Here is a 27,084-nt window from a genome sequence, read left to right on the forward strand (position 1 = left end):
ACTGTTGTAATGTGTTTAAAGAATAACATTACAGAGAACGGAGTGGGTGAGTGGCCAGCATGCGGCTTTACGTAGATATTCTCAGTTGTTGCACAGGAATTCTGAGATGGTAGTATGCCTTGAAATCTGCAAAGGACTTCTTGCACATTCTTGACTGTCCTCCAATTACTTTGTTGCTACATTGTCTGTGTTAGGGAAAACATGATTATTGAGGCAATGCAAAATGAATAATTGACAGTCTGGTTAGTTTGGTAGCAATTCATGTTATTTAAAGAAAATGATATACAGACAAGAAGTGAAGGCAGGCAGGCTGGTATAGTAATGAGTCTTACAAAAATTAGTTGGGGCAGTGTGTAGGAATTTGGAGTGAAGTCCTGGTGTGGTGTTCTTCTGTGTGGGTGTAACGTTAATGCAGCAAAATGTAGAAGAGGGTTTGCCAGAATTATGTATGGGGGTATTGATTTGATTTATTTGGCTGAATTCTTTCTTTTTCGACTCTAGTGCTTTGAACACGTGGTTTTGATTAAATATTGTTGACCTGAAAATGAAATGACATGAAATTATATATGATATGATGTCTGTTTGGTGTTGTTGGACCACCTTGGCTGCTCCCTCATAAATGTATTTTTGCATAACCCCTCCTTCCTCTCATCTTAGGCTCTCATATCCCACCTGTGAAAACCCTTTGTTATTTTTCAGAGGGCAGAAATTGGGAAGGTAAAGCATACAATACCAAACCCATTTCTGCCCTCCTTTTATTTCTAGAACTTAATACTACTGTAAGAATCCGCTGGGTCTGGTACGTCACCTCTTCGGCTACGAGGCATTTGGTAGATTCGGTTTCTAGTTCGATCTGTGATGTCGATACCCTTTTCTTTCTCGCGCAATACGTAGTTTATTGGGTTTGCAACTAGAATTCGTTGTGGCCAAGTTCGCAGAGAGAGAAAAGAAGACAAGTGGGTAAAATCTGTTGTGTTATATTAGTCTTTGGAGTCTTGGAAGTGTGGCATGACTGGCATATGTAGTTTATGTGCAGCACGTTGGTAGTGAGGACGTGTTTCGCCTTGGAGGATGTATCCATGTGGTAGGTATTTAGTTTTTACTGTGATGTTGCTCCGTTCTTTCTGCGCAATACGTAGTTTATTCTGGTCAGCACTAGACTTCGTTGTGGCCACTTTCGCAGAGAGAGAAAAGAAGACAGGAATGGCAAAAATTTGTCTCGTGTTTTCAGTCTTTGTGGCCTTGGTAGTGTGGCATGATTGACATATGTAGTTTATGTGCCTCAAGTTGGTAGTGGGGACGGGTTTCGGTTTGGAGGACGTTGGCGTGCTAAAATTGTTTTGAGTTCATAATGACAAATATTCAGCCTCTTAAAATGCCATAATGCAAGAATCATTTCTGTAAGTTTCTGTGTGCGAACATTGTGCTTCGTGGGTTGTTATTGGGTTACGGAATAAGAGACTGGAAATTATGGGGTGTTCTCTTTTGCCGGTTGAGGTTATGTGTCGATGATTCTCGAGGAATAGAGAGTAGAGTAGAGTTTATTTACATTCCATAGATCCTTCTTAGGACTCAACCAAAGGATGTAGAACATGTCATTTCATACAATATACTTACACTTCAGAACTTTCAACACAAGTACAAGAACGTATTTCACATATCAATGTACATAAATTTCAGATTCTGCAATACAAGTATGAAAAATAATTTTACAAATTAATATACATAAACATCAGAATTTTAAATATAAATACAAAACTTGCTTTACATATACGTAGATTATGGATATAAAGCTTAAACATTTTCAGCAGAGATGAAATCATCTACAGAATAGAAGGAGTGAGTAAAGAGGTAATCTTTCAATGCAGGCTTGAATACCTTTATATCATAGTTTAGACTTTTAATTGTTGGTGGAAGATTATTAAACAACTTGATACCTGTATAGTACACTCCTTTCTGATATTTAGTAAAGTTAGCATTTGGCACATATAGATCATGTTTACGTCTTGTATTTAAATTATGTACTTCTGTATTTCTTTTAAATTTATCCATGTTTTCCACCACAAATGATAGCTATCATTTGTAATACGAGAAATATGATGTTTTTGATGTGCTTGTCATGTGATAGAGTTAAGTCTGTCCAAGAATATGTGTCACTGTTTATCTTTACAGTGCCATTTGTAACTTGGTTGTTGTATTTCCTGGTGATTAGATTTCGAATATCACCATATTTGTGGAAAAGGGAAAGGCTTTAAAGCACAGTGAAACTAGACTATGTAGCAGTAACAAATCAATGGCAACAGAAATAGCATGGGGCTGATATGATGTGTGTGTGGGAAGGAGATGTAGAGTTTTTAGTGACAGTATTATGATGTGTATAATAATGTCTGCCCACATGGTAATGTTTTAATTTTTTGGATGGGGGGGGGGGGCAGAAGAAAAGAAAAGTTCTTGTTTAAATCTGTGAGAGAGGGTGTATACTTTTCGACAGGTGGCTTTTTGTTTCATTGTCATGACCTATATTTGAATTGATAACTTGTGTATCCATTTGTAGTGAACATGACAAAATTTGTCCTGTGAAAATGGAAGGTGCATGTTCATTGGCCAAGTTTGAAGTGTTGTGTGGTGAAGTAAGACTGTGTGTTCTTAGAGGAGTGTGATGCATGTATTGAGGAATCTTGATATCTTGAATGTGAATGTATTTTTTCTTTCTAGGAGTAGTTGATTACAAGATATCAAATGATCTTTCAGATTCTACTGAGCGGCATGCTGTGTGTGTCACCTGACCTGCGTACTGCTTGCCAGAGAAGCAGTGGAGTACGTGCGACAACAGTTGGCAGACTGACTTGATATCAGAACAGGAAACCTGCTGGGACAATGAAGGAACCTCTTGTCTGCAAGTGATTCATCTCTGTTTGAACTTGGCATGCGTTGTGTAAGTGCATGAGCATTAGGATGTATTTGATGTGCCTGTCGTGTGAGAGAGATGAGTCTGTCCAATATTATGTGGTTGTTAAATCTTCTGATATGAATTTTGTGGCAAGCTACAGGTAACTGAGAGTTGATAGGTTGAATAGAATATGAAGATTTCTGTCTTCATACTCACCACTGTGAAATCCTCAAATATTGAATAGAATATATTTACATTCTATTGATCCTTCTTACGCCTAATTCACGGATTTAAAACAGTTCATACCACAAATGCAATAGTTGTTTCTAGTACAGGTATAAATACATATGGCTATTTACAGATTTTTGGAACTCCAGTATTACAGCAAACCAGTTATGATGAGTGACCATCACCATTATTACTTAAATGTATTTATCATATTTGAGACTATTTGAGTGATGTAAATTCTTCAACTGAGTAAAAGGAGTGAGATAGGAAATACTCTTTTGCATTAACATTTTCTTATCATGATTTAAACTATTGATTGTAGGTTGGAGATTATTAATAACTTAATTTGCTCTAGTAAACTCCATTTTGATGCTTACTGAGGTTGGAATTTGGCACATGAAGGTTGTATCCGTATCTTGTTCTTATGTTGTGGATATCAGAATTTCTTTGAAATGTTTCCATATTATCCACTACAAATGATAATAGTTGGAGCAAGAATTCACTGGGTATTGGAAGAATATTGAACTTAACAAATCCCTACAAGAGTATCTCATTTTAGTGCCTGCCATTATTCTAAAGATCCTCTTTTGAATGTAAAATACTGTAACGGGGTGATTATGGATAGGTTTAGTCCTACTAATGTTGGTAGCGTGGCTTGGAATGGAGCAGGCAAGTTCACAAGGATGCTGTCGTCGGCTTAAACATACTCAGCTGATATGGTATTTCTTCCATGAAGCTACAGCTTGTTCCCTAAGACTATACACCATTTATTCTAACACTAAGTACTACATAAATTTTACATTTGTATTAAACATTACATTTGTAACACAGGCTAGTTCACTTTATCTCGACCACACTCTGGTTACGTAAATTTTGAATATTTATCGTTCTACCCGTACTATAATTGGAGTCATCGCCTCAGCACTTGCCTGTTATCAGTAGCCTGATCAGCTGCCCCTTGTCCATGGCTTCGGTGACCTCCTTGTATCTTCAAAGTTCCGGCGGTTCTGACCGCGATCTATCTCCCACTTTCCTCGTCAACTCTTCGTTCGTGTTTTCCCATACTTCTGCTGACTGCCTAATAGCTACGTCTGCATTTCCGGTTAATTTTTCTTACTCATCCTCTGAGAGTAAGGTGAGCTAGCCTTGCTACTTTACTCAATGCCAGGAAATGACATCAACACATTCCTACATTCAAATGTCTACTATACTTAATTCTATGTAACTTCAAATCTCTACATTCCTAAATTACCATATGTTAACTTAAATTAATTCACTACAATAATTTTTTGCTGTCTGTTGAATTTCCCCAGAAAATGATTCCATATGACATGATGGAATGGAAGTAAGCAAAATAAATTAATTTTAAAGTTTCTGTGTTCATGAATGCTGCAACTGCCCTCATAGCAAAACATGCCAAGCTTAGTTTAGGGATAATGTATTGAATATGTGTTTCCAAGTTTAATTTGTTGTCAATTTATAGGCCAAGAAATTTAGTTGTTTCTATTTCCTCGATCATTTTATCATCATACCCTATATTTAGATTTGTTATGTTGTTAGTACAAAATTTCATGAAATTTGTTTTGTCAAAATTTAATGTGAGTTTATTGGCTTTAATCCATTTGTTCAATGTAGGGAAGATGTCATTTACACAGTTTTGAAAACAGTGAATTTCTAGATGTGAAATAATAATATTGCTATCATCAGCAAAGAGTATAGGTTTAATTTGATGGTTGATGGTTGCTGGCAGATCATTGACATATACGAGAAAGGGCAGAGGACCAAGTATTGCACCTTGAGGCATTCCATATTTTACAATGCTCCCAATTTGAGTAGGTTTGAATATGATGATTTTATTTCTGATATTTGTTTTCTTTCATGATGGTGTGATTTAAACCATTGACCATCCAATTCCATAAAAATTTAGTTTTGATAGTAATAATTCATGGTTTACACAATCGAATGCTTTGGCAAGATCACAAAATATTCCACCAACATGCACTTTATTATTTAGTGCACTTGAGATTTCACGTGTAAACTTGAACAGGGCCTTATCAGTTGAGAGATTTTTTCTAACATCAAATTGTTCACCTGCAGGGACGTTGTTTGAGATTAAGAAATCAATTAGTGTTTTATACATGAATTTTTAAAATATTTTAGAGAGTGCCATTTGTAATGAAATTGGTCTGTAATTAGACTTACCTGGCAATTTAGGCAAAGATCTCGTTTATGTTTACAAGATGTTTTGATACCTTTAGTAATCCATTCGTTATTTTCAAACATCCTTTTCTCTGTTCTGATGGGGAAACTTGCTTCAAAATTTTTTGAGAAGTTATTTAGGATTGTGTTAAATTTTGAATCTACATGTCTTTAATACTGACTCCCAGTTTTCATTATTTAGGTGCGTCATAAATTCTTTAATAGGGTCATTATTTATAGGAAGGAATCATTTCCTGTAATTATGATAGTTAGAGATCAATTCTGTATTTTTTATAACTACAAGTTGATCATCTTTGTCTCTGGTTCAGTAGAAATATGATCTTTCCTGGAACTGTCTATAAAGATATTATCTGTGGCAGTACTGGAGTAATTTTGAATTCTTGTGGGGAAGTTAACCATTGACATGAGATTAAAGGATGTTAGTAGGGAGTTCAGACATTGTTTATGGTAGCTTTCAGTAAGATAATTAACATTAATGTCACCACAAATGACAAATTCTGACTTAGGTTTATAAAGGTAATGCTTCTAACTTGTTTAAGAATATTTCAAAATCACCTGTTGGAGATGTGTATATAGCTAGGACGTAAATGTTGGAGAATTTAGATTCCAATTGCACAACACAGCATTCTCTGTCTTGTTCATTGCAGTGATGCATTAAATCTAACTTATTGAATTGTAGATTCTTTTTGACAAAAATACTCACTGCTCCTTTCGACATATTTTGTCTGCAGTGTATGAGTGGCACAATTGCTGTGTTTGTGGTACGTTTGATACATTGGTGATTTATAGTGAATATAGAGGCCATAGCAAATTGAAATTTAAGGTTTAGTAGTGACTTTGTGAAATGATTTTGTTAATTAGAGGTTTTGTTATACATGTGTTATGTGTAGCTCTGTGAAGCCTTTAATGTGATCTTGTGACTTAATTACTTATTCATAAGTCCCAATGTAAGTAATTTGGTTTTGTTTACATGAGAGTATGGTGCACAGTGACCAGAGCTGATGGGATATTTTCTGTGCTTGTGGTAAATTTGAGAGTCTGCTGTGTCGTGCAAGGGGATAGGTTATAATGCTTATGAATTTGGGGTTGGGTATTCATTATGAACTTTTAATTTGCTTGAAAAATTCACAAGCCCAGTAGGTGACTGATAGAGGTGATAGATGGTCTGCTTTGATACATTTGACAGTTAGCATATGTTGAGAGTTGTCAGGTTTCAGTCGTATGGTCATGCAATGAGGTTAGCAGTAGTTATGTAAATATCAGGACCAGTAGTAGGGAAAGAAGTCAAGTCTGATCACATGAAGAGGAGTGGTTATGTTTGAGATTTGATGCTCAACTGCCTGCTTTCTCATAGATAGAATGAAATTTTTTAAGCAGAAAAGTAAAAAGGATTTTTATAATTTATTCTCATAATTCTGTAGTGAACCGTTCCTTTTGAAAGTTTTGATTCCAGGTATCAGGTGATACATTTTGAAATAAATTCATACAGGTTGTGGCCAATAGTTATATTATGAGTTTGTTCAGGATTTGAGATGATTTCTTGTTGACTTGTCGCTCTGGTCAGATTTCTGTGTTATTCTTATATACTTTCTGTGAAGCAAAGCACCATCTTTCAAACACTTGACCCCAATATAGCAACTGCCACTTTTAACTACTTTTTCTAAAGTGCTTGAGAAGATTATGTACAATAGATTAGGTCATCATATGCATGCTAACAACATATTAGTCCCAGAACAATTTGGCTTCAGGAAAGGTGTATCCACTCAAGATGCAGCATTCAAACTAATAGACAATGTACTAAAATCTGTTAACCAAAAAATGCATGTTGGAGGAATTTTCTGTGATTTAGCAAAAGCTTTTGACTGTGTAAATCATGAAATTTTGTTGGATAAATTACATTTTTATGTCATCCAAAGAATAGCAAGCAATGGTTCAGATCCTATTTAACAGATAGAATACCGAAGGTCAAAGTAATAGCACCTAAAACAAAACAAAATTTTTTCTCAAACTGGGGAACAATAAAACATGGAGTTCCCCAAGGGTCAATTCTAGGGCCCTTGCTTTTTATAATATACATAAATGACCTTCCTCCAACAATAAAAACAATAAATGCTTTAACAGGACCCATAATATTTGCTGATGACATAAGTGTCATAATATCTAATAAAAATCTTGATGATTTCTGTTCAACATCAAACATAGTTCTGTCTCATATGAGTAAATGGTTTACTGCTAACAAGATGGCCCTAAATCTAGATAAAACAAACATAATATAATTTATGTCAAATAACTCACCACAATATGCTTTAAGTATTGGTTGTAATGGGAAGTATATACAAGAGTCAATAAATACAAAATTCTTGGGTTTGTAAATTGATAATCACCTAAATTGGACAAATCATATTGATCAGTGGCACATGTTACGCAGTTAGATCTCTGTTGCTTGTCAGCAACACTGACACACTCAGATCAGTATATTTTGCCTATTTTCAGCTATAATGAAGTGTGGTATAATTTTTTGGGGTAATTCATCAAACAGCACATCTTAGAAGGAGCAATTTAAGGTAGCATTAAAAAGATACTTAATTACATACTCCTTTTACTCTGTCAGTGAATTTATGTTGTTTACAAATAAGTGATACATTTTCTTCCGTGTGTAATGTGTAGATTTATTTGTAGCTTATCATTTCTTTAGGTGAACCCTTTTTTGTAAAAGTAAAGTAAAGTTTGTCCCGCTGCGTGCCGTATAGGAGGTATAGCTCCTCTCTTTCTTGACCTCGGCACTAGATGGGGGTGAGTGGTCAGCATCGCGCCCCGACCGGCTTTACCCCCGGGAAAAGACCCCAGTACCCATTGTAGAGGAGGCTGGGTTGGCCCCAGAGCCGGTCTGGACGCAGAGGCTAGAGGAAAAATCCTCTGCCCCGTTGGGGATCGAACCCCGGCCGGCCAGCCCGTAGCTAGTTACTATACTGACTGAGCTATCCCGGCTCATGAACCCTTTTTTGTATTGTGTGAAATTTATATAATAATATGAATTGTGCTTTATAATATGTATTGTGTTATTATTATGACTTTTTCCACATCCTATTGTTATCTGACTGTCATATGGATCCATGGAATGTAAATAAATTATTATTATTATTATCCCATCTCTTCACCACTTTATGGGGTATGTACTTCCATGTACCCGAGACAGACCTTGTCCCTAAGGTACATAGGGCAGCAGCTATTTCCGGGATCCATATTGTTTTTAGCAAGTGCCACATAACTAACTAACTAACTAACTAGATGGCTTACCGAACCCGAATGTTCATCACCGAATTAACCAAAGCCCTCCACCGGACCCTGTCCTGGGCCAACAAAATCCAGTTTCCTTCAACTCCTATCTCCCATAGATCCCGCCTGAGATTATCCTCCCATCTACGTCTAGGTCTCCCCAGCGGTCTCTTCCCTTCAGGTTTCCCAACCAGTACCCGGTGCACACCTCTTGTCCCATCCATGCGCGCTACATGTCCCGCCCATCTCACTCTTCTCGACTTAATCACCCTCACAATACTGGGGGAGCAGTACAGATTTTTAAGCTCGTCATTGTGCAGTTTTCTCCACGCCCCATCGTCTTCCCTCTTAGGCCCAAATATCCTCCTCAACACCCGATTCTCAAACACCTGCAATCTGTGTTCCTCCCTCTGAGTGAGAGACCATGTTTCGCACCCATACAAAACAACAGGCAAGATTATTGTTTTGTATACTTTAATTTTCAGGTTCTTAGAAATCAGACGGGAAGACAAAATATTTTGGACTGAGAAGTAGCAAGCATTTCCGGAATTTAGTCTCCTCCTAACTTCCTCACAAGTATCATTTTGATTTGTTATTGTTGTTCCCAAATATTTGAACTTTGTAACCCTTTCAAAGGATTTATTAGCCACCCTAAGATAATTTTGCCCGCCTGTCTTCTGATGACGAGATACTAACATGTACTTAGTTTTTTCTGAATTTACTTCCAGCCCCACTTGTCTACCAGCCTCTAGTAAAACTTCTGCGTTCCTCTTTATTGTATTTATATCGTCCCCCAATAAATTAACATCATCAGCATATGCCAATAGCTGATGTGTCCCATTCAATTGCAAACCCTCCTGCCTACCTTGGACCTTCCTGATGGCGTATTCTAGCGCAAAGTTAAAGAGCAAGGGAGACAAAGCATCTCCTTGTTTTAGACCGTTCTTGATGAGGAATGTCTCAGATACATATTTACCTACTCGAATTTTGCTACAGGTTTCATTTAAGCACATTTTTATTAGACCCACTAGCTTCTTTGGTATACCAAATTCAATAAGAATATTATATAGCACTTCTCTCTTCACAGAGTCATAGGCTTTTTTGAAATCTATAAATAACTGATGTACGGTCCCACCGAACTCCCATTTTTTCTCTAGTATCTGACGAATGCAAAAGATCTAATCAATCGTTGATCTGTTTCGTCTGAACCCACACTGATGATCCCCAATAATTTCATTCGCATATGGGGTTAACCTTGCCAAAAGAATGTTGGATAGAATTTTGTATGAGGTTGATAGCAGCGATATTCCTCGGTAATTACCACACTCAGTCTTGTCCCCCTTCTTATGAATAGGAATAATTATGGATTCCTTCCACTGTTGTGGCATCTCTTCCTTATCCCAAATTAACTGAATAAGCTTATGGATCCTCATATGCAACCCTTTGCCACCTGCTTTAATTAATTCGGCCGGAATCTGGTCAATTCCTGGAGATTTATAACTTTTCAACTTCCCAATGGCTAGTTCCACTTCATCTAAGCTAGGTTCTGGCACCAACAGTTCAGCTGTATGCATTTTAATCTGTCTAATATCACCAGTATCATGAACATTTAAGAGCTCGCTAAAGAAATTTTTCCACCTATTCACAATTTTTATTGGATCTGCAAGCAACTTGCCACTATCATCCTTTACCAAATTGGTCTGGGGTTGATATCCTTTCTTAAAGTTATTAATGCCTCTGTACAGGTCTCTGATGTTTTTTTCCTTATTATTTGTCTCAAGTTCAGCAATTTTGCCCTTCAGGTATTCCCTTTTCTTAGTCCTAAAGGTTCTACTAGCCTCACGTCTCACGTTACATAGATTATCCGCATTTGTTTTGTTTGGGTTCTGCAACCATTGAAATTTTGTTTGCTTCCTTCGATCTATTAATTTTGAACATTCTTCATCAAACCACGGTTTATTTTGCTTTCTCCTGTAGTATCCTAGTTTCTCTTTTGCTGAAATTTTGATGCAGTTTCTGACATTTTCCCACTCCCTGTTGATGTCCACACTTTCATTATCCTCATTTGCCTCTAAAATTTGAAACCTATTCGAAATTTCAACTTGATATTGTTCCTTTGCCTCTCCCTCACTTAATTTTTTCAAATCAAATCTTTCTGTGTCAAAATTTTGTTTAGTTCGTCTACTTACTGAAAGCCGCTCCCTCACTTTTGCTACCACCAGATAATGATCAGTGTCGCAATCTGCTCCTCTGAATGATCTCACATCAATTACATTTGTCTGCCTTCTCTTATCTACTAAAACATGATCTATTTGATTGTGTGTTCTGCCATCTGGAGAAGTCCAAGTGTATTTATGAACATCACGGTGTGGAAATTTTGTACTTTTTACAATTAAATCTTTTGACGTAGCGAAGGTTACTGCTCTAAGACCGTTATCATTACTAAGTGCATGGAGACTCTCGCTGCCTATTGTGGGTTTGAAGATATCCTCCCTCCCAATTTTTGCATTGAAATCTCCTAGCAGAATTTTCATGTGATACTTGCCAAATGTATCAAATACTGATTCCAATTCTTCATAAAAGCTATCCTTGATATCATCGCTTTTGTCTTCAGTTGGGGCATGAACATTAAGGACAATGATGTCGCACCAACGTCCTTCCAAAATTACGTAAGACAACCTGTCACTAACAAATTCTACTCTCTTAACTGCTGCCCTAATTCTGCTATGAACAAAAAAACCCGTCCCTAGCTGATGATTGTCATTCCCCTTTCCATAGAAAAATGTAAAATTGTCCACTGGGATCATGCCCTCCCCCTCCCATCGCACTTCCTGCACTGCCACTAAGTCTAACTTATAATTCCCTAATTCCCTACACACTGATTTCAGTGCCCCAGCCCTATAGAGGCTCCTAATGTTCCAAGTACCAAATCTCATGTCCTTTTTCAATTGCCGTGGTCGTGCCAAAGAGTCCGTCCTGATCCGAGGCTTGGTTGATTTTTTCGTAACACATATTTTTTTAAAGGTGAAAGGTTGTTAGCCCTACACCCAACCCCCAACCTGGAGGACCAGGGTATCACTCTTAGTCTAGCGCATCTCCTTAGACCTGTCCGGCTTGGGTGACCCTACCATGAGCCGAAGCTCAGGCCGGCATAGCCCTAAGGGTCATTTGAGCACGCAAGCCTCCTCACCCAGCAGATTGCCTTCGACAAGGTGGTGATACCTTCGAGAAGGGCAAGTGCCACTTACATGTGGCAAGTGCCACTTACATGTGGCAAGTGCCACATGTATTATATAATTTTATTTTATGAAAGTGTCTTCCGAATGATGTATGAAGTTCCCGAAATGGCGGTCTTCTGCAGTTCTCCTTCTTCTTATTATTATTATTAAAGTCTAAATTAAATCCTTGTCAGCATGGTTTCACTAAATCTAAATCTACAGTAACTAATCTCGTAACCTATCTAGATTTTATTAATACAATAGTTGGCTCCCAGGGTCAAGCTGATGCTCTTTATTTTGATCTTAGCAGTGCATTTGATGTTGTCCCTCATAATCTACTACTCAACAAGCTCAGTGCTTTTGGACTCTCTGATGGTTACATAACCCCACTTAATGGTACCTGCACCTTGTCGTGGTGGTGGGGCTTGAGTACCTCAGTGACCCCAAGAGCTATGCTGGTGGTAGCATTGCTACTGGTAGGGCCTCCCTAGCCAGATTTGTCGAGGGGGAGAGGTCAGACTAAGACAGGTACCCTGGTCCTCCAGGTTGGGGGTTGGTCGCAAGGCTAACAACCTTGCATCGTAAAAAAGAATAAAGTTGAGAATAATTTGATGAATGAAGCCGGACTGTCCTCACGAAGATGAACATTAGCTAGGAACAAGGATAAAAATTTGGTACTACATATTGGAACATGGAATGTGCGCACTCTGCTACAAGTAGGAGCGATGAATGGTATAGCTGATGAAATTATAAAATATAGAATGGAAATTGTCGCTATACAAGAAATTAGATGGAAAAATAAGGGAGTAATAAATAAGGCAAACTTCTCCATATATTATTCTGGGAAAGACGATAGGCAAGGAGAATGTGGAGTAGGATTTATTGTTACCAGGCAAATGCGTAAGGCTGTGCTGGCCTTTACGCCAGTAAGTGAAAGAATATGTACACTTAGAGTAAAAGGGAAACTCCATAATATAACACTTGTTAATGTCTATGCACCAACCGAGGGGACAGAAGAGGTGGCAGTAGATGGTTTCTATGATGAATTGCAGTCTGTATGTGATAACATTTCGAAACATGACATGATAATAGTACTTGGTGATTATAATGCAAAGCTTGGGAAAGAAGAAGTCTATGTCAAACTATTTGGAAGGAATAGTCTACATGAAGAAACCAATAATAATGGCCTAAGGGTAGCACAATTTGCAGCTGCAAATAATTTAAGGGTCATGAGCACATATTTCCCAAGGAAAGATATTCATAAGGGTACTTGGAAAATTCCTGGAACAAATAATTTTAATCAAATAGATCATATATTGGTATCTAGGAGATGGGCGACAGATGTAGAAAATGTGCGCACATTCTGAGGGGCAAATTCTGACTCGGACCATTATTTAGTTGGGTTTAGAATGAAGCAAAAAATATGTATGGTTATGAAAGGGAAAATGGAAAGAATTAAAAGGTGGAATGTAGACAAATTAGAAGATAGGGGTACAGTACAGGAGTATCAATGTAATTTAAACTTAGAATTACAAAAGATAGAAAAAGGGCCTGATATTGAAGATGAATGGAACTGCATAAAGAATGCCATTTTAAATACAGCACATATAACTGTTGGAGAGACAAGAAGATCAAGAAATGAAGATTGGTATGATGATGAATGTAGATCGGTCATGGAACAGAAGAAGCAAGCTAGAATGAAATGTTTACAGCAAAATACGAGAGCTAATAGAAATCTTTATAATGAAAAACGGATATTGGCCACCAGAATATGTAGAAAGAAGAAAAGAGAAATGTTAGGAAGAAAGATCGACAGTATGATAGAACACCATCGTAGAAATGAAAGTAGAAAATTTCATAAGGAGCTTAAAGAAGTAACACAAGAATACAGACCGAAAGTTGTAGCATGTAAAGATAGTCAAGGAAATCTATTGACAGAGAACCGTGATATTGTTAATAGATGGAAAGAGTATTTTAGTGGTATCCTGAACGGAAATATAATTGAGACAGGGCAGCCAACATATTATACTGTGGATAATTACATTGAAGATCCTACGTTTGAAGAAGTGCAAAAAGTAATCAAATGTCTGAAAAATGGTAAAGCACCCGGAAGTGATGGGATTACTGCTGAACTACTAAAAAAAGGGGGAGTCAAGTTATGGGAGAGAATACATTATCTGATATTGTTGATCTGGAAAGAAGAAAAGATTCCAGAGGAATGGACCCTAGGAGTAATACAACCTATACATAAAAAAGGAGATAAAATGGAGTGTACCAATTATAGAGGAATTACACTTCTGAATATAATATATAAAATCTTGTCAAGTACTCTATATAATAGATTGGTTGTATATGTAGAAGAGATGTTAGGAGAGTATCAGTGTGGCTTTAGAGCAGATAGATCAACGATAGACCAGATATTTGTATTGAGACAGATTCAAGAGAAAGCCTATGAATATAACATTGACTTAAATCGTTTATATGTGGACTTCAGACAAGCATTTGATAGTCTCAATAGGGACCAAATGTTAAATGATATTCTCCTATTAGGGATACCATCTAAATACGTCAGGCTCATCAGAGCGACGTTGAAAGACTCCAAGGCTGTAGTAAGAGTAGATGGTGAGCTAACTAAACCATTTAATGTCAATATGGGAGTTAGACAAGGAGATGCTCTTTCGACAATGCTCTTTAACCTGACGCTGGAAGCATCTATTCGGAAACTTGAGATCTCAGGACATATAGGCATCAAATCAATACACGTGAGTGCATATGCAGATGATATAGCTATTATTAGCAGGAATAAAGCTGCACTGGAAGAAACAGTATTAAAATTGATAGAAGAAACAGAATTAAGGGGGCTAAAAATAAATGAATCGAAAACAAAATATATGAAAGTTACAAGAGCAGCAAGAAATGTCACAAATAAATTGAGAATAGGACATTATAATTTTGAACATGTGCAGAATTTTAATTACCTGGGTTCACAGATTAATACTATAAATTCAGTAACTAATGAAATTAAAGCACGTATTGTGAATGGTAATAGGTGTTACTATGCCTATCAGAATTTAATGAAGTCTAAAATACTGGGGAGGGAACTTAAACTGAGAATCTATAAAGTTCTGATAAGACCAGTAGTCACATATGGATGTGAAGCCTGGACATTAACTAGCTTTGATGAGCAACAACTTAGAATATTTGAACGCAAAATATTGCGGAAAATCTATGGTCCAATACAGAATAGTGATGGCTCCTGGAGAATTAGGATGAATCATGAACTAGATTGTATCATACAGGGAGCAGATATCGTGAGGCTAATCAAAAGCAAAAGGTTAGCCTGGCTTGGCCATGTTGCAAGAATGGAAGGAAACAGGGTAACTAGAAGAGTGATGGAATGGAGACCGATGGGAAGAAGGATGAGAGGGAGACCACGGAAACGATGGATAGACGACGTGGAGGAGGATGTGAGGACGATGGGAGTAAGGGGATGGAGAAGAATTGTGAATGATAGGACAGAATGGAAAAAATTCATCGAACAAGCTAAGACCCACACAGGGTTATAACGCTATAAGAAGAAGAAGAAGAAGATGGTTACATAAACTGGTTTCGTAGTTACTTAACCAACAGACAATCCCAGGTTCGTGTTTCTGAAACTCTTTTGTAGTCCTCTCTGGAGTACCACAGGGATCTGTTTTGGGGCCTCTACTTTTCAACTTGTTTATTGATGACATATGCCAAGTAATTAATCATTCTAAATGCCTTCTTTTCTCAGATGATATCAAAATTTTTCATGCCATTAAATCTCCTAACGACTGCAATGAACTTGAAACTGATATTGTCTCTGTACAAGGTTGGTGCACTGCTAACTTCATGAAACTCAATATTAGTAAAACTACAGTAATTTCCTTCTCCAGGGAAACCACTACTTTGATCTTTGATTACAAACTTTTTCAGTCCTCTATAACACGTACCGACACTATTAAAGACCTGGGAATATTTATCGACTGTAAGCTCCGATTTCACAACCATGTTGACCACATATTTTCACATTGTATTAAGTTGCTGGGTCTTGTTCGCACATTAACCTTTTCGTTCTCTTCTCTCGATTGCCTGTATATGTTATACGTAACCTTAGTTAGATCTAAGCTCGAGTACGCCTCGGTGGTTTGGAATTCTATTACGACTAATGATGCCAACAAATTGGAATGTATCCAGCAGAAGTTTGCAGCCCTTTGCTACTATCGTTTCTTTCCCCAAGTGCATTACAGTTATGCTGATGCTTTGGAGTATTTAAAACTCCAGACCCTGCGTAAGAGAAGGCATTGTAGTGATGCACTGTTCCTTGCACAGGTGTACCGCGGGTTTAAATGCTGTCCTTCCCTTCTGGAAGCTGTCGGTCTCCGCATCCCTGCTCGAAATCTGAGAGATATTTCTATGTTCAGTTTGAGCCCTTTGGTGAAAAACAATCCTTCTGCTAGATGCGCATCAGCTGCTAATGTCGTCTACAGGGACTTGAACATATTTGAGACGACAGTTGTCACACTCCTTCACATTCTGTAATAGTATAATTTACTTAATTGATTTAAATTATTTTTACAAATATGCTAATATCTTTAGTTGCAATTTTCTTGTATATTAACGTCGTCCGTATTAATGTATTTTATATTCTGCTTGTTTTACCTTTTATGTTTTATCGTGTTCGTGTGCTCATCTCTGTGCTTTATCTGTAATTGGCCTTCTGTCTATTGATACAGCACAATAATAATGAAGAATTGAATTGAATTATTATTAAGGGAATAATATTCAGATGGCTACAAGAAAGATTTTAGCAATTAATCTAACCTTATAAGCTTTAATGAGTTTTGTCTCCATCTTCAAACATTATTACTTTCCAGTATCTTAACTGAACTGTTGTTATTCTTGCATACAAGAATCCAGTTATGAACATATAAAAATGCATTGCATTCTCCTTGGAATTTTATTTTTGTGTTTCACACAAGGAGAAGTTATTAAACATTTAGTTTAAGTACAAAAATTTGTGAAAGGGTATTGAAAGGGAAAGAACACAGTAAAATTATTGTCAGTGCTATTTACATGTTTGTTTCAGAATTGGAAGAGTTGGAGCCAGGGCCTTTGCTGATTGCTCAAGTGGTGCCAGTATCTGCGTTGTAACAAGTAAGTGTCACAGTTTAAACGGCGGTATTATGATGTGGTATGGAGTTCTAACAGGCCTAATAACACAGTGCAACAAATTTTGGGTAATTTCTTGTTATGGGCATAAAAGTAAGTTTACTTCATAGATTTTGGGGTGCTAAACACAGAAATAGTGCTTAAATTGGCAGATTGGCTCTAGTTTTCGAAAAAAACTAGTTTGTTATATTTATACAAGGTATTTTTTAGTTATATGGCAGTAAGATATAGCTACGAACACACCTTTGTCAAACACGGCGCCTTTTTGCCCTTCGCTTGTATTTAGTTACTGGAGCGTCCCTTTTCACCAATCAACAATAATCGGCTAACATGGCGGCACTCCATTTGCTTTTGTATCTTTTGCTCAATCGCTGAGATGTCTTAATGGAAGTGCTCACCATGTTCGTCGCTGACTGCACCACAGTTTGAAGGGAAGAAATCCAGGTGTGAGTTCAAGAAATGCATCTTAAATGACAAGTTGCACCTGAGTTTTCCATAAGAAGTCAGTGAGTTCACCCTCTGTTTGATAGAATTTATCACAGTCTTTATTTTGAGTAAGAAATGTTGTCACTTCCACAGAATGATCTAGATGATTCCACTGTCGTAGCCTCGAGGCCAAAAGCTCTGCCTTATTCTTCGGCAGTTTGAGATCCCTGATGAGGTCATTAAGCTCACTTTCTGTTAACTTATGTGGCTCAGACGGATAGAGGCTTGTTCAAAATGGTGGCCCCCTTGACATAGACGGCTGCTGTACTTCTTCGTGTATTCAAGCTCAACATGAACATCATCAGTGCCTTCAACTTCATCAGAGTCTAAAGAAAAACTTTCTGGTGGTTCAGGAATAGGTATAGTTCACCTTGAGGGATGGGGATAATTGCAGATGGTGTATTTGGGCACTTTACTGTCCACTTTTTATTCATTGCCACCCCTTTGCGAATAGGAGGCACCGTACAGAAGTAACAGTCTGTGATGTGATTTGTTGGCTCCCTCCATATGATGGGCACTGCGAAAGGCACAGAACGTCCCTTATGATTCACCCTCGCGTTGAGTTTTGATGAACAGGTAGTGCAACGTATGTGTGGAGTCCAGTTCTTGTCCTGGTCGCCTACTTTACACCCAAAGTACAATTCTTAAGCCTTTTTTATGTCTTGAGTTAACGTACACTTTCTTGAAGCAAACGTGACCTCCACATACGTAACAGAAGTTATCTGGACTATTCACACAATTACGGGGCATATTAATCTTACACGACACAAATACTGCACAAGAAGTAGGAATCTTGCAGAGAACCGTTCACTGAGAACAAATTACCCAGTACCTGGCCGGATTCGAGGAATATTGCAAGAGTTTAAGATGCATTTGAGGCGGCAACAACGTAATGCAGAGCAGGGTGACTGTTGCTGATCACATTTTAAGAGCGTGGTGGTACTATAACTGATAATAATGTAGAGTAACTCGCTAATGAGACCCCAACCGTAATTCGAAAACAGGAGCCAATCAGCTAATTTTAATGTGATTTTCGTGATCAGCAGCCTAAAATTAGTGAAGACTGGTTAGTTTCGTTTTCTTAACACTTTACATGTTGACCAGTGTAATATAAGGTTATATAAAGGGGGTTCAGTACAAATTTGTAAGCCAAAGTTGTTATGATGTGATTAGTTGTTACACTCTCTTAACCTAAAATTGACCCATTTGTTGGTGTATGTAGTGAATGTGACAAATTTTGTCTTGTCAAAATGGAATGTGAATTTATTTGCTTTACATGTTGTTTGGGCCGGCAGACATGGCTTTCTGAAATAGGGTGTCATGATGGGGACCATTGATGCTAGTATGAGTGCGGAGAGTAGACTTGTACTGAAAATGTATTTCTTGTAGATTATCGATGGGAATGAGGATAGGTAGAGGACCGTCTGTGCTTCATGGTGTATGTCATGTTCATGTTCATGACTAATCTGGGATTTGAGGTTTCCATGGTGGTGAGTTTGAAGATGGCTGTCTTCTGCGTTGTACTTTGTAGACTGGTAGAAATTTACGGACTTTCAGATGCCTATGCTGCTGCCATCAGGGCGATGAATAAACTTGTACCTGACTACAGGGTGCAACAACCCAGAAGACATCCATCTTCGACATGATGAATTTTGTCTTATGTAATAGAAAGTGAGGATCTTTGATGTCATTTTGTTTGGTACAGTTGTTTGTTTTTCCTGATCCTGTAATTTGTATTGTGCTTAGGAAATTTTGATAAAATCTCATGACTAGGAGTGCGGAGGAAGTGTGTGTGAAGATGTAGGTAATTAAGTGCTGGGAATTTGAAAGTGTGTTCAAATCCAGTGTATCTCAGTGTCATGTACAAAGGACTGCGCTCCAAGATGGGCCCTTGTGTCTTACGAGGTTAATGGGGAGACCTTAGAAGTGGGTGAGGGCGGACTATAGGGCTGTTGGCGTACAGGTTATGCCATACTTTAGGTCATTCACAGTGCATTGTTTGCGGATTTATCACAAGTTTGGTTGACTTCTGGCCCCCACAAGCCTTCACTGGCATGGGCCTTTTTTGCACTGTAATGTTTGAATTTGGCTCTGTTTAAAATGATAGTAATACGTCTCAGGCCATTCTATAATCATACATATGTTATGCTTATTGCACTGTTCTTTGCTTAGGGAAGTGTGCTAATTTATGACATTCGAATAGGCACCAACTACCTACATGATATTTCTCATACTTAAAAATTAAAAAAAAAACTGTTTCCATCCAAGTACAATTGGAGGATGACTTAGCAGCGAATATAATGGCTCTGTGTTCTTTATTGTCGCATCAGGCTAATGATGGAGGCAGCAAGGACCTCTGAGATGCCTGTAAACACCTACAAGACTACACTGTTCAACATCTCAGAAAACAGCCATCTTCAGACTCACTACCTTGAAAACCTCAAATCCTGAAAGTGAGTAGCAAGTTACCATGGCGTTGTTTTATGCTGTGGCATGCGCTTAAATGTAGGCTAATGTTTCGTACATATTCATTATGAATATTTTACAGGGTCCAGCAGTAATATCCGATGATTTTCAGAATGATAACTCTTCTGGGAGTTAGAGTGTTAATATAATTTTCAAGTACAGGAGCTTTCTTAAAAAACATGACATAGAAATTGTTACTTTTAAAAATAACATTAATCATATGAGCTCCGTCAGGTCGGGGACACTGTCGTAAACGTGTGGTGAAGATCCTCATTATGCACTGCAACATCTCTGCTAGAATCTTTTTAATTTATTCATGGATTCATGTTTAGGTTGTTGGCTGATTGACATACACTTCTCTGAGTTTTTGATTATGAGTATGTGAATGGTAAGATTTATTTTCCTCTGCAGGCAATGCACTGAACAGCTCGGGTAGGGAATTTAAATTTCTATGCAGACTTTTACAATAAAGTTAATATCTTGGGAACTATGTCACCTAATTCAACAGAATAGAGAGATCATTTACAATATAATGAAGTGTATTTAATGGATTCCAGTGTGATGCAGCTGTGTGCTTGCCTGTATGGGAGGAAGCTGCTCTGAGTATTCAGAATGGTGAGTTTTTATTGTAGGCTTTTGCAATAAAATTAATATTTCAGGTACTATTTCACCAAGTTCAACAGAATAGAGATGTCATTTATGACATAATGAAGTAAAAGTGTTATATATAACTGTTATAAGGGACCATTAAAATAATATAACTCCTTCATGTTAAAATAATTATCTTGCTATATCTGTTTTCCTTTCCAGTTTGGTGTAGCAGTTATCCTGTGTGTTTGCCTGTGTAGGAGGAAGCTGCTTTGAGTATGCAGAATGGTGAGTTTTTATATGCAAACTTTTACAATTATATAGTATCTTAGGAACTATTTCACCAAATTCAATGGATTAAAAAATACAATTGATCATAATGAAGTATATGAGTTATATATAACTGATATAAAAGGCCATTAAAATAAAAATTTACATACACAAATTCCTGTTAATTATTGATGAGTTTGTGGATCATCAGTGTGGGTTCAGACGAAACAGATCAACGATTGATCAGATCTTTTGCATTCGTCAGATACTAGAGAAAAAGTGGGAGTTCGGTGGGACCGTACATCAATTATTTATAGATTTCAAAAAAGTCTATGACTCTGTGAAGAGAGAAGTGTTATATAATATTCTTATTGAATTTGGTATACCAAAGAAGCTGGTAAGTCTAATAAAAATGTGCTTAAATGAAACATGTAGCAAAATTCAAGTAGGTAAATATGTATCTGAGACATTCTTCATCATGAACGGTCTAAAACAAGGAGATGCTTTGTCTCCCTTGCTCTTTAACTTTGCGCTAGAATATGCTATCAGGAAAGTCCAAGATATGCAGGAGGGTTTGTAATTGAAAGGAACACATCAGCTATTGGCATTTGCTGATGAGGTTAATTTATTGGGTGACAACATAAATACAATAAAGAGGAATGCAGAAGTTTTACTAGAGGCTAGTAGACAGGTGGGGCTAGAAGTGAATTAAAAAAACTAAGTACATGTTAGTATCCTGTCAGCAGACAAGCCTGCAGAATCATATTAGGGTGGCTAATAAATCCTTTGAAAATGTCACAAAGTTCAAATATTTGGGAACAACAATAACAAATCAAAATTATATTCATGAGGAAGTTAGGAGGAGACTAAATTCCGGAAATGCCTGCTACTTCTCAGTTCAAAATATTTTGTCTTCCCGTTTTATTTCTAAGAACCTGAACTTCAAATATACGAAAATAATTCTGCCTGTTGTTTTGTGTGGGTGCGAAACATGGTCTCACACTCTGAGGGAGGAACACAGATTGCAGGAGTTTGAGGATAGGGTGTTGAGGAGGGTATTTGGGCCTGGGAGAGAAGATGATGGGGTTTGGAGAAAACTGCATAATGATGAGCTTAAAAATCTGTACTCCTCCCCCAATTTTGTCAGGGTGATTAAGTCGAGAAGAACGAGATGGGCAGGGCTTGTAGCGCTCATGGATGGGGCAAGAGGTGTGTACTGGGTACTGGTCAGGAAGCCTGAGGGGAAGAGACTGCTGAGGAGACCTAGACATAGATGGGAGGATAATCTTAGGTGGGATCTATGGGAGATAGGATAGGATTTTGTTTGTCCAGGACAGGGTCTGGTGGAGGGCTTTGGTTAATTTGGTGATGAACCTTCGGGTTCCGTAAGCCATCTAGTTGGCTAGTTAGCTATTAATGAATTACATGTACTAAATGGTAAAAGTACTGGAAAACGTGATGCACACATATGTTTAACTTTGTTTTCTTTTTATTCTGTGACAATGACTAAAGTAATTCATGGAACTTTGGTAGGTAAATTAAATTTATATGCAGACATTTACTACAAAATTAATACAAGATGATTTATAATGTAATGAAGTGGTATATAGTATAACTGATATAAAGAGACAGAAAGAAATATGCAATTAAAGAGAAATGAATGTAAAAATTCTATTGTAGATTTTATAAGATCCAAGCAGTTGATATTATTTTGTTATGTAAAACAGAGGTTTGATGACAAGCTCCTAATTTGCTACCATCTCAGGGGCATATGTTGGTTGGGCTAGGATGCGTCTGAGTTACGTTATTAGTTATAGGTATGTTATCAGCCCCAAGGTGCTCTGGTAACTACCTCCCTGCTCACGTTCATAAGCTGGGGTAAGCTGCGTCCTTAGCAGGTGACTGGCTGACGTGATTAGGTTGTTAGCCTAGGCTGCATCTGTAGCTGGGTGCCAGCTCAGTGGCATAGGTTGGTTTGGCTAGGTTGCATCCATAACAGGATAGTGCCTTAATAGCACAGGTTTGTTGTATTAGGCTGCGTCCACAGAACGGTACTTTCTCACGTGGATTAGGTGATAGGGCTAGTCTGTGTCCTTAGATAGCTACCAGTTCAGTGGCATAGGTTTCTTTTGAGTAGGCTTCATCCCCAGCCGCAGCTTCTCTGTTTGGCTAGTGTGTGCTACTCCATATATGTTTAATAGTTCTTTTTGCATGCATTTACAATATATTTATCAGGAAGTACTTCTCTAAATTCAAGAAAATGAATTTATGATTTAAAGCATAATAAATTATTAATTAGTTATTTTAATCCGTCTTATCACAATATTTAAAATTTCTTATAATTAAGATAATAAAATATCATTGATGTTCCATATCGATTGATCGATTTACATTTTGGAACATCTTTTACACAACATGTTTCAGTTTTTATAAAACCATCATCAGATCTTTTACATTCAACAAATATTAGAGAAAAAGTGGGAGTATAATGGGTCAGTTCACCAACTATTTTTGGACTTTAGGAAGGCATATGACTCAGTTAGAGGAGAGATACTGTGTGGCATTTTGACTTTGGAATACCAATGAAACTTGTTAGGTTAAATAAGATGTGTGTGGATGGGGTTTCTAGTAGAGTTTGTATAGGTAACCTTTTGTCGATTCCCTTCCCAGTGCACAATAGCCTAAAATGAGTTGTTTATCCCCAGTGCATTTTAATTTTGCTCGAGATCATGTCATCAGGAAGGTCAGAGGGAATCAAGAAGGGCTCAAATTGAATGATCTGCACCAGGTACTTGCCTGTGCTCTTGATGTGAATTTGCTGGAGGATGGTGTGGGTACCATAACCAAGAATGCAGAAACTCTCCTACAGGCTAGCAACGAAATAGGATTAGAAGTAAATGTAGACAAATCAAAATATGTGTGTCTGATATGAGATCAACATCAGCAACAATGGCAGAACATAGTTACAAGTAACGCATCATTTGAAAATGTTTAAAAATTTAAGTATCTGGGAACAACAATAACAAATAGAAATGAGGTCCATGATGAAATTAAGAGTAGAATACATTCGGGGAATGCTTGTTTTCATTCAATTCAAAAACTATTATCATCTTGTTTACTATCCAAAATCCAGAATATCAGGATATATAAAACAATAATTTTTCCGGTTGTCTTGTGTGGTTGTGAAACATGGTCTCTTACCTTGAGGAAGAACATAGATCACAGTGTTTGAAAGCAAGGTGCTCATGAAGATATTTGGACCTAGGAGGGATGAAATAAGTAGGGAATTTAGAATATTTCATAATTGTACAGGTCACTTAGCATCGTAAGGATAGTGAAATCTAGGAGGCTCTGTTGGGCTGGACATGTAGCACACATGGGGAGGCAAGAGGTGCATACAACATTTTGGTAGGGATTCCTTCTTTAAAATGACCACTGGGTAGATCAAGAAGGAGATGGAAGGGTAACATCAAGATGAATCTAAGTAAGGTGGGCTGTGAGGATGGCAAATTGGTGGAGCTGGCTCAGGATCATGGCCAGTGGCAGGCTTTGGTATTGTCTGTGTTAAACCTGCATGTTCTGCTACCAGGGAATTAGTTACTTTGGAAGTTAATATTTTGTGAAAATTATAAATTATGGAGCTCCTTTGAATCTGTGCTAGTCTCTTCCTTATCACAGTGTTTCTTAAACGATTGTGTCTTGTTACGCCGAGAACTGATTATAGAAATTGCATCTCAGCTGCTTCAATTCTACTTCAGTCTTTCTTTGTTAATGTCCAATCTTCACTTCCATAGAGGCCAGCAGCCACTGCCATAACCTTGTAATATTTAATCTGGATACCCATTCTAGTTTTGTTCTTCAAAGTGCTTCTGATTGTATCGCATATATAATTAAACTTCTCCAGCTTATGACTGATATCCACTTCTCTGTGATATGAAAGTTGGCATCCCAGAAAGTTAAATTGCTCTAAAGGCTGGTTGTCTACCATAGCTTAGACCTCAAAAGCCATTTGCCACAAAAGGCCATGGCTTGTTTTATCTTTGGAAATGGAAAAATTATATTCAGCAATTACACTTATTATTTTTATCATCAGAGATAATAACCTTGTCATCCGCAAACATAAATTTTTCCTTCTCCATATTTTCATGCATTTTTAAAACATTCGGCTGTGATTACCAATGTCTCACAGCATTGTTGAGGTATAGGTTAAATAAAGTAGGGGACAAACTGCACCCTTCTCTAACTCCTAAACAAAGACAATCTCCTGTGTTCATTCTGATGCACATGCTCTATCATACATGTTGTTTGTTACATCTACCAGATGGTTACCGACACCCCTCCTGTGGAGAATGCTCCATAGTTTCTGTCAGTGTACTCATGAAAGATTCTGAACTATGTAATAGTATTTCCCAAATTTAACCTACACTTGTAAGACTTGAGGTTCTCACAGCGGTGAGTATGAAGATATCCGTCTTCTGGGTTCTTGCGCTGTGTAGTCTGGTCGATGTTAACCAACGTTTCAGAGGTCATACTGCCTCCGTCATCGCCCTGATGACGGAGGCAGTATGACCTCTGAAACGTTGGTTAACATCGACCAGACTACACAGCGCAATAACCCAGAAGACGGATATCTTCATAACCTACACTTAATTTTCTTGAGTGAAATTTTGATTTGTTATTTTTGTTGCCAAATAGGTCTGTTATCTTAATGTAAAAATACATGACGGATAAATAAAATGTTGTTAGAGGATATGACCCATTTTGTGAAAGGACTTTTAAAATTATGTATAGTACCCAATACAGAAAATGTTAACATAAGATGAGCTATTGCCAACAATAATCATGAATGAAGAAATACGGATGCATCCAGATTTAGAACAAATATTATTTCAGCACTGGAATATCCACATATCTATTAATACAGTCAATAGACCCATCTGTGATAATACTACTGATGATTAGTTTAATTTGTATTTATGGTCCCTAAAATTATAATCATCATGTATACTCAATGGAATATTGTTAAATGATGTAATGGATTGAATTCATCTTGCTCAGGATGGAGACTGGTGGTGGACTCTTGTAAAATTCTGTTCAACCTCAGGGTTGCATAAAACCAGGGAATTTCTTGCCTGTGAACTTTTCAAGAAATACACTGTTCTGTGGAGTTAATAATACATTAAAATTAGCAGTTTCTTCACGGCTTTTACTGGTAGGTATCTCTGTTTTGGGAATATTGTATCTATTAATACAAGTGGCTCATTACTCCTAATATTTATGTCATGAAATTATGTCTTTGCTGTTGCTGGTCATAACATTCTAAAGTAATTGTACCAGGTTCTATTTAACATAGCATGTGCATAGAAATGAAAGAGGGAATATTCTGACTGTTAATTTAATTGCTGAACTGTGCACCATTGTTTTGGGTTTTTGCTACATTGTTTATAGGATCAGACTGACAGTATTGATTGAAAAACAGAATACACTTCTGTAAACAAAGAGAATGACGTTGTCTTTCAGTTGTCAGTACCTAAGTTTAACAAGCACAGAACAAACAGTAGATTACTTCGCTTTAAAATCCCATACTGTGACAGGTGAACTTGCTGTAGTGATTAATTTTTTAAAATGTAGTTTGAAGAGCTAGAATTTTGTTCGTTACATGTTATACTTAGCCCATTCTTTACTCAAATATGTTACATCAGACACACCAAACTCAAAGTCTACCAAGGGTCAATAAGAGGGGACTGTTACAAGAGCCACCACATTGGTGGGAAAAATTATAACCTCCTACTTCTGCTACATACAAGTTTGAACTTAATGTGTGTTCATTGTTCAACTATTTTTCTACAAGTACACATAAATATTAATTTAATTTAATTTAAACACATTTCTACTATATTAGTTGCAATATAAAATAGCAGTATGTAAGTTGGAATTTTAAATATATCTGAAACTTTAAAACTTAATATTTATTTGGAAAGAGAGTGGGACTAGTTTCTTATCACCACATTGATAACCCACTACAAGATGGTCAAAAATAGTGCAAATGTTGAAAAAACAAGTGTTTTTAATTTGAGAAGATAAAACCTTGTGATAGTCACAAGAATACTACAGACTTTTATGGGGCTTGTTCTCCGTTTGTAAGGGATTCTTACTCTGCCTTATATGTATGCGCATTGGTGGAGGGGACAGAAACTCTTGCGGCAAGCACCGAAACATTTTGCAAAGTGAAATTAATGCAATTTCTTT

At 37.2% G+C, this 27,084-nt stretch overlaps 1 protein-coding gene and 1 long non-coding RNA gene across 2 annotated transcripts in view; both read left to right on the forward strand.

Annotated features, from left to right (window-relative positions):
* The window catches only part of LOC110839612 (kelch-like protein 10), a 165,206-nt gene that overhangs the window by 74,201 nt on the left and 63,921 nt on the right, over nucleotides 1-27,084 (forward strand). The gene's annotated exons all lie outside the window — the stretch shown is intronic.
* On the forward strand, nucleotides 1,219-20,265 carry LOC147874476 (uncharacterized). The gene is made up of 4 exons (XR_015534185.1): nucleotides 1,219-1,400; nucleotides 2,752-2,935; nucleotides 16,943-17,010; nucleotides 19,842-20,265. It is a non-coding gene; the product is annotated as an uncharacterized LOC147874476 (long non-coding RNA).

Source organism: Zootermopsis nevadensis, unplaced genomic scaffold (assembly GCF_977971745.1).
Source record: "Zootermopsis nevadensis isolate Lab colony 2312 unplaced genomic scaffold, Znev_1.0 Znev_ptg000008l, whole genome shotgun sequence".
Lineage (NCBI taxonomy): Eukaryota > Metazoa > Arthropoda > Insecta > Blattodea > Termopsidae > Zootermopsis > Zootermopsis nevadensis.